The 13,727-nt window shown below is 27.9% G+C and overlaps 1 long non-coding RNA gene across 1 annotated transcript in view; it reads right to left on the reverse strand.

Moving 5' to 3' along the window:
• Positions 1-13,727, reverse strand: part of LOC127071397 (uncharacterized) — a 55,770-nt gene that overhangs the window by 26,915 nt on the left and 15,128 nt on the right. The window lies entirely within an intron of this gene.

Below are 13,727 nucleotides of genomic sequence, written 5' to 3' on the forward strand. Positions count from 1 at the left end.
GTAAATTTTACATCGTTAATTGTACATCGCCGTGTTTATAGTAATCATAAATTTAAAAAAAGAAAAAAAAAGAAAACCAGAAACGCAGATTATACTGAAACATATTTTTATACATAAAGACGAAAATTTCTATAAGCAAATTGTCGAATATGTAAGTAGAAGTGCGTTAACACTGCATTACATAACAAAAAAATCAAAACCTGAGGAAACAGTGCAAACAGCGTATAGCTCGACCAAATAAGCCAAGGATAGAAGAAATTGTGTCTCTGAAATAAAAGATTCGAATATTTCCGTAACAAAATTTGCTCCAATGATAAATGATTACTTTGGAAAAAGTTCATCCCGAATTATGCCTCAGAATACTCCGAAAAAATAATTTTTATAATAAAATATCAAAGAAGATCAATAAAGTTAAAAGAATAAAATTTGTAAGGGAATATGAAAATGAAGATAATAATTTCTGAAACACAATAATTTTTTTTGGACAAATGTAAATTCGGATAATTGAATAAAAACTTATAAATAACTGATAAGGGTAATGACAATGAGGAATAATTATTTGCACTAAGAAATCGGCGTCATTGTAGAATAAATAGTAGTAGTGAAAGTGAAAATAATATAGAATTATCGCAAGACAATTTTTCGGCAGTACCGAGGTACTAGATGGATCCAGAGCAATGCAACAAAATGGAAAATACAACAATTTCACAATTGAGAACTTTTATTGCCATTTTTTCTTTTTTTGGAAATAGGGTTTATTCGTAGATTTATAGTATTTAGTTATTGGTCAATAAACCGCAGATATATTATATGTTCAGTCGCAGTAGATTTCAACATGTCTAAGTTGTAAATTCTTTCATGTTGCAAACAATAATAGCTAGCACGAAATAGTAACGAATAATTATTAAGTATATTAATTAATAAGAATTAATAAGTAAGTCTATCAGCAAAATTTCATTTCGTTGCTCATCATGAAAACAAAAAATTCAAGTTTTATTGCTCACATAGCCAGCATTTGAGTATAGATAAATTAGTAGGCACGAAAGTAAATCGATGCTGATACAATATTTATCGAACAAAAAGCATCATAGAGAGGGCATCAAATTTTAGATGCCAACAATCTTCCAATATCGTTTGTCATTTTCTCTTGTCGGGCGGGCCAAGCATCAAGATCAGAAAAATTAAATAAAATAAAAAGGTCTTGCTCATATTGTAATACATAAATTGTTGAATTTTGGTAATTATTCTATGAAGGGACACCATATAATAATTGACAACTATTTTCGCATATTCCATTAGTAAGATTTTTGTTTGAGAAACAAATTTTTTTAAGTGGTACATTACGTAGAGATAGAAAACATATTTCACTGCCTCTAAAACAAAAATTAGATGTAGGCGAATATAAATATTTTGGATATAAGGAAATATTATTAGTAATGTATAAAAAAAAGAAACAAAAGATACAAAAGATATTACTACTATCAACACCTGCAATTGCTGAAAATGAAATAATTAAAATACAAAGAAGAGACCGGCAAAAAGAAGATGAAAAAACATTGATATTAATATACAATTATAATAAATTTATGAGAGATGTCAGCGTATCAAATATGATACTTTACATTTACTTAGACGAAAGAACTCTTACATTTTGGAAGAAAGTAGTCCTTTCAATTTTTTCAAGACTGGTGTTGAATTCATACATTTTGCATAAAAAGAATACTCACGACAAAATTATAGCTCGGTTGGTATTTATAAATAAAATATTTATATCGATAGTAAAGGAATGGATGGCTGAAAAGAAAATAGAACGGGCAAAATTGTTGGATGCAACATCCAGAACTGCAACAGTTCTAGATATGAAAGAACTTCTTGAAAGAAAAGAAGAAACTTACGTGGTTTATAACAGAAAGAATGGTAGATCTATGCGCAAATCACACACAATTTGTAATCTATGGAATAAGGGCTTATATGATTTAATGTGCAACTATAAATGCTAAGTGAATTATTTGTGTGAGTAATGATAAATAAATATCACACTCTCATTAATTGAATAATCATATATTTTAAATAATTTAGAGTAACTTTATAATAATACTAGAATATTTTTTCAGGGATGTTATATTGGCTACATGCATGAATCACTTTCGCAGTAGCTAATCCTCCTGACGTTTCCTATGGATCATAGTATTATTATTTATCTTTATATCATAATATTAGTAATTTATTTGCAAACGATTGAAAATATGCTATTTAAGCTTTATACTATAAGTTCTACATCAAATCTACATCAATCTACATCACCATTTCTTAATATGTTCCTTTTTGAATTTGGTAATTATTCTTACCGAATTTTCATGCTTTTTTCTCACATTTTACGAAATTATATTAAGACTGTTCCATATTTTTCCCTTAGGTACAATTTTTTAATTGGCACTAAAAGGATTAAACGATAATAAACTATTATTATTATTATAATAAATTATTAAATCATTATTAGTTTATTAATCTATTTTTAAAGTAGTGTTAGAATAGCTCTTCATTATCTCTTACATAATTATTAGTTAATTAATTTTGTTTTACTTTATCATTGCAATTAATTTACATTTAATTTTCTGATCATATTACCATCATAAGTCGATCAATGACAAAAATGGGAGTATATGCAAAACATGAGAATTGAACTTTGAAAGTTTATATATAATTCATATTAGTATATGATTACCCACCATTTAGAGATATATAAAGAAGAAAGGAAGACATTTGGTAAAGAATATAACAATAAAAAATTTACAAGAGAAAAAGATATTTTCCATTAAATTTGATACAAAATAAAATAACAAATGCATATGTTGAATTCGTTACGAAAGAATGTCAATTCTTCAGCTTACTTGATTGCAAAGCATTTATAGTTCTTACAGGACTAATATTCAAAGGTTTAAATATATCCATAATCACTTCAACAATAAAAAATATAATACATTATGTTCCTAAATAAAATGACGTTTCAAAAAATATAATTATTTCACTCGCGATTTTTTAAATTTAATGGCAGAATACCGTTTATAAAATATAATCGAAATAAGTCTACCAAATGCATAACATCCGTAAGCATGTCCTGATCTGATGTTCCAGTAAACAACGGAATTCTTTTGTATCTATATAAGGGAATAAATAAATGAAAAGTTTCAAAAAGGCAAAAAAACAATAATTAAGAGAATACATATACATACATATATACATATACATATACATATACATATACATATACATATACATATACATATACATATATATATGGTTACTGCTTAGTGTGTTTTCGACAATATACCGATCTGCCGTCCAAAGATAGTGTATTAAATGGTCACATAAAAGTTGGACTGCATATGGAGGATTTGGCAGCTATTTTTGTTTGTTACCGGTAATTATATTAAGATCATTATATGCCAGAAAGAAACGTAATCGTAATTGCGGAAAATTAAAAATATAAGCAGTATTATTCATTTCTTTCTCTACACCCGTTCATCTCGAATTGATGAACGACTTATGAAACTTTCATCGCTTGATTAAAAGGATTATTTGCTCACTGAGATAAGGCAGCTTACATATGCTCAAATAATGCTAGAATCTTTTTCGAGACAATTGCAAATTAAAGGAAGCCTAGAATTATGAAGAAATATTTTTTCACTGTTCATCTTTTTTTCATTACTTTTTATCAGGGATGAATCCCAACTTTGATAAAATAAAATCCATAAAAGTATCTCCAAAACCAAAATATTAAGCAGTTTTTGAATCGACGATTCATAATCGATTTCCTAGCTATCAGTAAATCCTTGATAAGTATTTTAAAAAGGAACGTGCCCTTTAGATGAGAAGGGACATAAGAAAATTTATTCATTTAGACGAAAGGAGCATTCTTATAATATCTTAAATTTTGCCGTCATTACTACGGATTTTTATAACTATGCTACCGGAGTGAAATCGGTAATGACTGACCTACAGCATATATATCATAACTATTGAACCAAGCTGTACAGTATTATTTTATCATAAAGAACAATTCTAGAAAATAATTAGAGACAGAATTACGGGCGATATAATTTACGCAGTAAAATATAATTCCATCTTTCTATCTAGTTACCGATAGATCTGTTTAAATTCGGTAAAAGATCCGACTTTCAAATTAATCTGTTGTGGTCTAAAACTCGCCAAGTACGTATATAAAATTGTCTATAAAGCAATGCAAGTGAATGTAAACGCGAACTCGTTATTTAGAATAAACATATATCTGTTTCTTTCGGAACAAACTACGCGTTAAAGAATTATCATTAGAATAATTATTTTTATAACTATTTTTATATTGTTGAAGTTCATTAGATCTTTCAAAATCAATATTTCAAATTCAAACATTCTCCTCTTGATTTAATAAAAGATCCTCATCTCATGCATCTTGTACGTTTCCGAAAGAAAATAAAGAAAAATAAACTGAGATATGTAGAATATGAAGAAAGTTGTATTCTCACCTTACACATTATCTTTCTGTACAAATCAAACTCTAAAATTAGAAATAGATCCTGGAATGACAAACTACAGCTAGTACTAATTCTACTTCATGTTCATTTCGTGCAATAAAAACTCAATCAATAATCAATTCCTTACATTTACAACAACTATTTACTTTGTCAATGTGTATTCAGATACCGACAAACTCCAATTATGTTACTTCGACATAATAATTGATTTCATTGCACTATTATCTTAATTATCTATTTAATCCACATAAGATCGCGTTGAGATTTATGTCACCGAGTGATTCGTGAAGACAGTGTTTACCTGATAATATTTATTAACATATCAATATATCATATACTTTTGTTATCTACAAGATTTTCAAGATTCCCTATCATGTCGAAGGAAAAAGGTGTAAAACGAAATTTAATAATAAAGAAAAGTTGAATATGCTTTTAGTTTACGGTGCGTGCAATAAAAATGCAACGAGAGCCAAAATTGCCATTGCTGAAAAATATCCTGAACGAAATCAACCATTACGGCGTATGTTTCAAAGACTTTATCATTCGCTTCTAGAAATTGAAAGTTTTAACGTTAATAAACGTAAATGTAACAAAACTATTATGAACGAAACTAATATTGTTGTTGTATTAGGAGCGGTAACGCGTAATCTTAATATCAGCATACCAAAAATTGCAAAAGACTGTGAAATTAACCAAAGAAGCGTATTTCAAATTCTTCATGCCAATAAATTTCATTTATATCATATATCATTTTATTAAGAGTTACATTAAGTAGTTACATCACATATCAGTTCATGGAAGCTATATTAAAAGTTACGAGTTTGGATAATTGTATGCAGTTTTATCATTAGTTTTTGTATTAGATGATTAATTAAAAATTCATTTTTACAAAATATCTTATTTATGAACGAAGCAACGTTTATCAACCGCGGAAAGCTAATTCAAAAAATATGCATTACTGGGCACAAGAAAATCTTCATTAGTTTACGCAAGTTGAGTATCAACGATGTATCGTATAAAAGGATTGCAAGGAAAGCTTGAAATATAAGATCGGTTATTCTTACCAGATTAAGGTAGCAATGGTCTTAAAGGGTTATATGTAATATATACACCTAGAAATTTTCGATAGTATTATCCTTAATATGTATTTTTTTGAATTTAGTAAATATTCTTACCGATTTTATACTTTTTTTCTCAAATTTTAACAAGTCATACATCAATATAATTCGCTATTTTTTGCTTATGTATAATTTTTTAGTCAGCACTAAAAGTTAAACGATAATATATTATTATTAATATAATAAATTATTAAATCATTATTAGTTTATTTTTAACGTAATGTTAGTATTAAATCAAGGTTAGGCTATTAAATTATTATTAGTTTATCACTGTAATTTTACTTTATTAATATTATTAATTTGCATTCAATATTGTATGTCTGTTATCATCATAGATGGAAGAGAAATATTTGTGTACACGGATTTCTTCATTTCAATAGTGAAAAAAGAAGAAAATATGCAAAACACGTAATTGGAAATTTGAAGAATCACATATCCTTCACATAAAAAAATAAATGATCAAGTATTAATCAAAGATATATAATGAAAAAAAGGGCGAAATTTGAGAAAGAATATAGTAATAAAAATATTTGCAAGAGAAAAAAGATCCATTCAATTTTATACAAAAGAAATGACAAATACATGTGTTGAATTCGTTACGAAAGAATCTCAATCCTTCACCTTACTTGATTCTAAAGCATTTAAAGTTCTTACAGAACAAATATTCAAAGCTTTACATATATCCATAATCACTTCAACAATAAAAAATATAATATATTGTGTTTCTAAATAATATGAAGTTTCAAAAAATATAATTATTTTACTCATGATTTCTTAAATTTAATAGCAGAATACCAATTATTACATATAATCGAAATAAGCCTACCAAATGTGGTATATACATCTACTAGCCGATTCGGCTATTTAATATCTCTTTTTTATGCTCTCCTATTTTGGCAACATAACGTTCGTAAGCATATTCTGGTCTGATGTTCCAATAAACAACAGAATTCACTTATATCTATATAAAAAGTTTTTAAGTAGAATTTCTAATCTAATAGGATACTCTATGTTCACTGATAGATATTACAACAATATTATCCTAGCAAAAGAATTATTAAAAATGAAATGTTATCTTATAGGTACCATTAAAGTCAACTGGAATAGAATACCTGCACAAATCCGAAAGCTAAAATTTTTAGCCGACAAAAAAAAACAGTGCATGAAAAAAATAATCCCACGTTTCTTGCGTAGAAGAATAAAAGATACAATGTTCAGCAGTTTCAATTATACAGGGATGAATTATAAGAATATTACATGGTGGAATATTATGTCAGTAAAGAAACCTGAAATTCTAAATTATTCTACAAACATGAGCAGTGCGAACTAATATGCTGCCGCGTAGTTTTTTACGAAAATTTATAAAATGGTGGAGGGGATTAGAAATATGTCATTAATTTCCACATACCATATCAAGCTTCAAAAGAAAAAAGCTATAAAAAATCTATGATCTATTACAAATTTATCAAACTCTTGATCAATCAAATGGGAGGTGAATTTCGAGAATCATGAATACACAATAATATGTTTTTCCACATCAAATTCGGAGAACAAAGTAAACAATAAACAATAAATAATTACATATTCTCAATGATGGAGCAAAAGGATAGGATTATATTATCTGTTCAGATAAAAAAAGAACAAGTGGAAAGCGCCAAAAATATTACTATTGTACAACATGAATAAATGCATATCGGCAATGCGTATCGGTGATTGTTTCATACGTTAGCATATGTTATAAAAAAGAGAAAAATAAAATTTCTATTTTTTGTCATAGATATTATATCACGATTCATCTAAACCAAATATCATAAATTACTTGGATCTAAATTTAAACTATATAACGCGATGCGATTCTTCTTTACATATATTCTCCTAAAATTCTTATTCATCTTTGAAGAAGGATAAGAAAAAATGAAAATTGCACATTATCTTTCTACACAAATCAAAATTCATGTCTCTGAAATTAAAAATAGATCCTGAAATGACCAACTAGTAGTGGATCCTACTTCATGTTCAAGATTTCGTGCAAAGCTCAATCAACGATCCTTGCATCCACAATAACTATTTACTTTGTCAACAAACATTTAGACGCCGACAAACTCCAATTATGTTACTCCAACACAATAATTTAATTCATTGCACAATTAAACCTTAAAGAAGTGAAAGCTCAGTGAGATAGCTTTATGTTTTCAGTATTTTTGTTATTCTTCATCGTTTTGATAACTGCAAGACTCTAGGCGATGACAAAGTTACCTCATTTATATCAACATTATGCTATCCGGCGACATCACGTTGGAGCCACGCGAAAATTTTCATACAAATGCCAGTAACACCACGTTGGTGTCCTACGAAGCCATCATTCTAGCATATCTCTTGACTTGTGTACAAGGCAATAATTAATTATAGCCTGTAATACAATCATATTAGTAGATTTTCTTGTTTCTAACTTTTTGTATCCTATAACGGTAGCAAATAGCTACAGTATTATATTACAGCAGTTACCTAAGGTTTTTTTTTCGGGATCTGTTTTATTTAATATCTAAATCAACGATATCTCTAAGTGCCTTCAAATTCAACTAACTCTTTTCGTAAATGATAGTGTAATTTTGGCTGCATCCTGAAAACCTTGAACCTTAGTCATTGTTAAAGAACTGCCTGCTATTAATCCTCAACTTCAGGGAGCTTCTGAGAGCTCAAATAGTAAACAACATAGTAATGATAAAACTGAATGTCTGTTCCCTCTAAAAATAGGTCTCATACAACTAAGAATTATTATCGGCTAGCTTTGATGATTTTCGAGTTTCATGGTTCAATGACGTTAATTGGTACTTGGTATTATATTAAATAGATACCTGAAATGATCTTCTTGTGTAGAAGATCAGACCAAAAAATCTATCAAATTTACCAATGATACTTCCATAAATGTTATCGAAGCCATTTCTTAGACTAAACATGTAGAAACTGTGTATAATATTCACATACAGAATACAGGTATTGGGAGGTATTATCCATCAATATCTGAAAGTTAAAATACAACATGTACAAATTCAAAATTTTTAAATAATATTTGGACTAACCACTTCCACCTGATATATTCATGAATGCCAATATTCCTCACATTTGTAACTATGCCACCGATTTCACTACCAGCAGTTATGCTGAAAGACACGGAAATCTTCTGATCAAACAAACTGAAAGTTTTATATATCATATCTTGCTGCATTAAAATGCCGTTCCCTCTAGCTTACCGAAGGCTGTAGACTTTATTTTATCTATATCGACGATACCTTTACCGTTCGACGCCAACATCTCTGGAGAAACCTTTGCATGATTCGCTGACAATTGTAGCATTTTCTCACAGTGGGTGAGTGAACTGTGAAAATGTTCAATTATTCACTCTTATTGCGTAATATTCCTGCCTGGCATTGCCGGTCCTTATCAAAGCTTAATTAGGCATCTTCATCTCGTTTTGCCATCTAGACGACCAAGACACCGTCGAGCAATGCAATTTCGGAAATAATCAGATCTATTTATGAGAACTTTATCAAAAGATTAATCGGAGCGATGTTTCAAAGATTCTATTCATACTTATAATAAAAGTATAAATTTATTAATTTCGATGTTTGCTTCAAATCATTTGCAATGTGAAAAATACCGAGAAAATAGCGAATTTCTTTAGCCTTAAAGAGTATTAATATCGAATACTGATAGCATTAATGAGAGAGCTATGATATTTTACAAATTTTTTTCGATGTTGAGGAAGGTTTTCTCTCCGATGCTAGTATAGCAAATTAGAAGTAAGATACTAGTATAAGTCGTTATCCATCGTAACTTCGGTCATATTAACCGTAATAACATGGATATGAAATGTGTTTTTTCGAAAAAACATTTTTCAGGTCCGGCTCAAAAAGTACTGGACCGATTGATTTAACATTTTCCATACATATCGAGTTAATGCGAACCTATAGTCGAAATTAGAATTATATCGATAGTTAGGATATTTCCCCCCTGTCCCTTGTTCAAGTTAAAATTCATAGTTGATTCGATTAATTCTAATTTGAGTGATAACTATATTCATAGATTTAACAAATCTTCGTTTATTTTTTCAGATGATTAAAATGCAATTTGTGCGTCCGAATAAACTAACATTTCACGATATGGACTGCTGTTATATGCAGATCGGCATATAACTCGTACATTTTTCTTATAAAAAATTTTCATAAAAGTTTAAATATTACATATACATATGTAATATTATATTATGGGTATACGAATATACTTTCTAGAGAGAAAAATATGCATATATGTAAAAATTAATATTATTATTATAAAAAATTAATATTATTAAAAATTAATTTATATAAGTTTAATAAATATTTGTCTATAGATCTATAAAAAAGTGTCCATTATTGGCGTATAAAAAATGTACGATGTATTTCATACGCACCGTTGATTATCGCGAGAAAAAAAAGAGAAAAAGAAAAATAAAGAGAGAAAAAGAGAAAGAATTCAACTCTTTGCCCTTATTTTGAAATTTTATTGGAAGTATTTGATTTTTAATTTTTGTTTCCTATCTTCAAAAAAACTTCATTTTATCGTTCTTGTTTCTTCCCGGAAGTGATGTAATATGAATCATTAGTTCGAATGTATACGATTGAAAAATGAAAAAAAAATAGAAAAAACTAGTGATGTAAGAAGAATTGTAAAAAAAAAGTAAAAAAATTGTTTATCTTTGTACAAGTTTTGACAAAACTTCAAAAATTATATTTTTAAAATAAATCTTGTTTCTACATAATTGAGAAAAATTTCGTATGATCGATAAGCATAATGTAATACATAAAAAATGTGAATAAGAAAAACAAAATATTTTCTAATATAGGAAATCTTTTCCTTATATCTATTTTGATCCTTATATCTACTCTTATACAAAGCGTACAAAATTTGTGTACGTTCTAATATAATTTATTTCCATAGAATCGAACACACAATTTCACATAATCGATATAAATGCTTAACATAATATAAGAAAAACAAAAAGCCAATATAAACCAATAAACAGCATAATATTGGGTCATTCGAAAAATTCATGCAAATTTCTCTATATAATGTACCAAAATATAATATGTTTTAAAATACATGTATATGGAATCACAAAACTGCATCATAGGTCTAGTTATCTACTCGTATATATACAAGACTCGGTAGCAATAAGATTAAAATTGGAACAGTTATTGTGTGAATTAATAAAATACATAAGAAAATTGAGAGTCAGAAATGCATTTGAGAGAAACGCCTAAAAAGCTATGATAGTCATAAAACAGACGTGAAGAACAAGAGAAGTAACATTTAATTATTACTGGAAAATATTACATTATATACAACAGAAATTAACGTGTATATTCTGAATACTTTATATGTATATACAGTTCAACGTCATCTCTTATGAGTAGTATACATACAGTCAATCACGAAAATATTCGGACACTGATATAGTTTCCGAGTATTATGCTCTGTACGTTAAATAACTATACAATGAACCGAACGAATTTATTATGTTACATTACAGAACAGTTTCTAGATAACAAAAATATAAAAACTTTTTATTTTATTCATATAATCGTTTAAATAATTACAAAATATAAAATTACGGCTTATTTTAAAATCACGAAAATATTCGGTTATATTTCAGCAAATTCGAATTTCCAAAGAGAGAAACAGACAATGTTTGTAAATATAACGGTGAAAAATCTCAGAAGATATAGAAAATACCAGTATTGAACATTTAAGCAGTATCATTTGATTTCTGTACAGAATATGTCACAAAAGTAAGAATACGTCTTTCAATATGCGACAATTAGTTATTTTTCATCAAGAAAAAAATAAATCTTACCACGAAATTACGAATATCTTAAACATGAGTAAAAATACAGTGTCGGATATTAACCGATACAAGGATCAAGGTAAACTTTCCTACAAACAGGACGTCCGCGTATTTTGAGTGATCCTGGTAGGCGCAGTATTATTACAAAAATAAAAAATGATCCACGAATAAGTGCCCCAAAATTAGCAGTATCATTAAGTAAATAACGTAAAATAACAGTACATCTAGAAAATATAAAAAGATCGTTGCGAATGCAGAGTTACAACGGCCGAATTGCTAGAAAGAAAAAAGAAAAGAAAATCCATACATAAATGTGACAAATAGACAAAAGATTTGAATATGCAAATAAATACGGGTCGAAAGAATCTCAGTGGTAGATTTTTATAAACGAAAGCAAATATAATATTTATGGTAGTGATGAAAAACTGAGTTTGGAGAAAGAAAGGAGAAGAGTTAAATTCAAAACATTAAATCCGCCACTGTGATCCTACCGTAAAACACGGTAGCAGATCGGTAATGGTATGGAATTGTACTTCTAGTTATGGAGTGGGTATATTAATATTTATTGATGATATTTTAGATAAAAATAAATACTTAAACATTCTGCAAAATAATTTATTGAAAAGTGCTTCTAATATAGGATTTGGACATGGGTTTAAACTGTATCAAAATAATAATTACAAGCATAAAGTACGAAAACAGGAATTTCTATTATATAATTGCAAAAACATCTTGCGACTACTTTCACAATCATCGATCTTAATGCGATAGAAAATTGATGAGTTAGATAACAAAACAAAAAAATTTACTATAAAAAAATTCCTATAAATTCTAAAGATGAATAAAAAAAAGTCTAAAAGAAGAATAGCAGCGTATCAACGTTGAAAAGAAAATCAATATGCCAACACGGTCACAACACGTTGTGCGACAAAAAGAATATACCACAAAATATTAACTGTAAATCAATAATTGTTTTTTATTCTTATACGTTGTACTTATAAAAATGTCCGAATATTTCTGTGATTTCAAAATTAACTGTAATTTCATATTTTTGTAATTATTTTAAAAATTATATGAACGAAACAAAAAGTTTTTATAGTTTTGTTATCTAGAAACTGTATTATAACGTAGCATAATATATTTGTTTGATTAATTTATTTATTTAATTTAATTATTTGCTTATTTGTTTATTCATTTAACATACATAGCATGATATTCGGAACAATACTAATGTCCAAATATTTCCGTGACCGACTATATTTCGACTGACATTCGCTAATGTCAGTACGAAATACTTATCTATGAAACTTTATTCTCGCGTGTCAACCGAGAAAACGATGTACCGCATTTACGGTTACGATAGAAGTTAGCCTAATAACTATATATGCATATACATAATAATCTTTCGTTTCAGACAAATATTATACACACAATACAAATGTTTCAAACAACAGGTTGACTTTTGGTGGTAATATCAACTTGTACAATTATACGTATTGTACCAATTTAATCAATTTGTTAATTTTGCCCGTGGATTCAATAAGTAAAGATTTTACAATTAGTTTCGAGTTTTTTAAGAGCAATAATGACACTAATAGTAGTGAAAGAATAGATAATCTTTCATCGTAAGATTGCACTTTCGGTTTATGATATTGACACCAACTCCATAAGCTAATAATGATTTCGATAGACAAAAAACGGAATTTTTTGGAGATTGCATGCTTCAAATTGTTGCGAAGAATATGGCTTCATTTTTATTATTTTTTATAAATGAACTAATAGAAAATACAGTAACAAAGATATCTTTCGTCGAGATATATCAATCGACGGATCATTGATATTATGAAAGAGACAAATAAAATTTAAGCAATTTTTACAACTGAGTTTTACAACTACTGTTACAACAATGAACAAAATACTGTCTAATTGGACATAAATAGTTATGTAAATTCTACTGGTGATTACTTATCGTTAATATTAGTATTTATTGGGAAAGATACTAATTTATATTCTTCATTTATGGAAAAAAAAAAGAAAAAAAAATACATGTAATAATAAAACAGTTAAGCATATTTTACACCTGAGTGAATTATTACTTGACAATAAGGAATCGTTGTATGGTTAGGTAACTTTTAGGTAACCATTTTTGGCATGATTACTAAAAGAAAATATAACTAATTGTCTAGGAATATT

This window comes from Vespula vulgaris, chromosome 21 (assembly GCF_905475345.1).
Source record: "Vespula vulgaris chromosome 21, iyVesVulg1.1, whole genome shotgun sequence".
Lineage (NCBI taxonomy): Eukaryota > Metazoa > Arthropoda > Insecta > Hymenoptera > Vespidae > Vespula > Vespula vulgaris.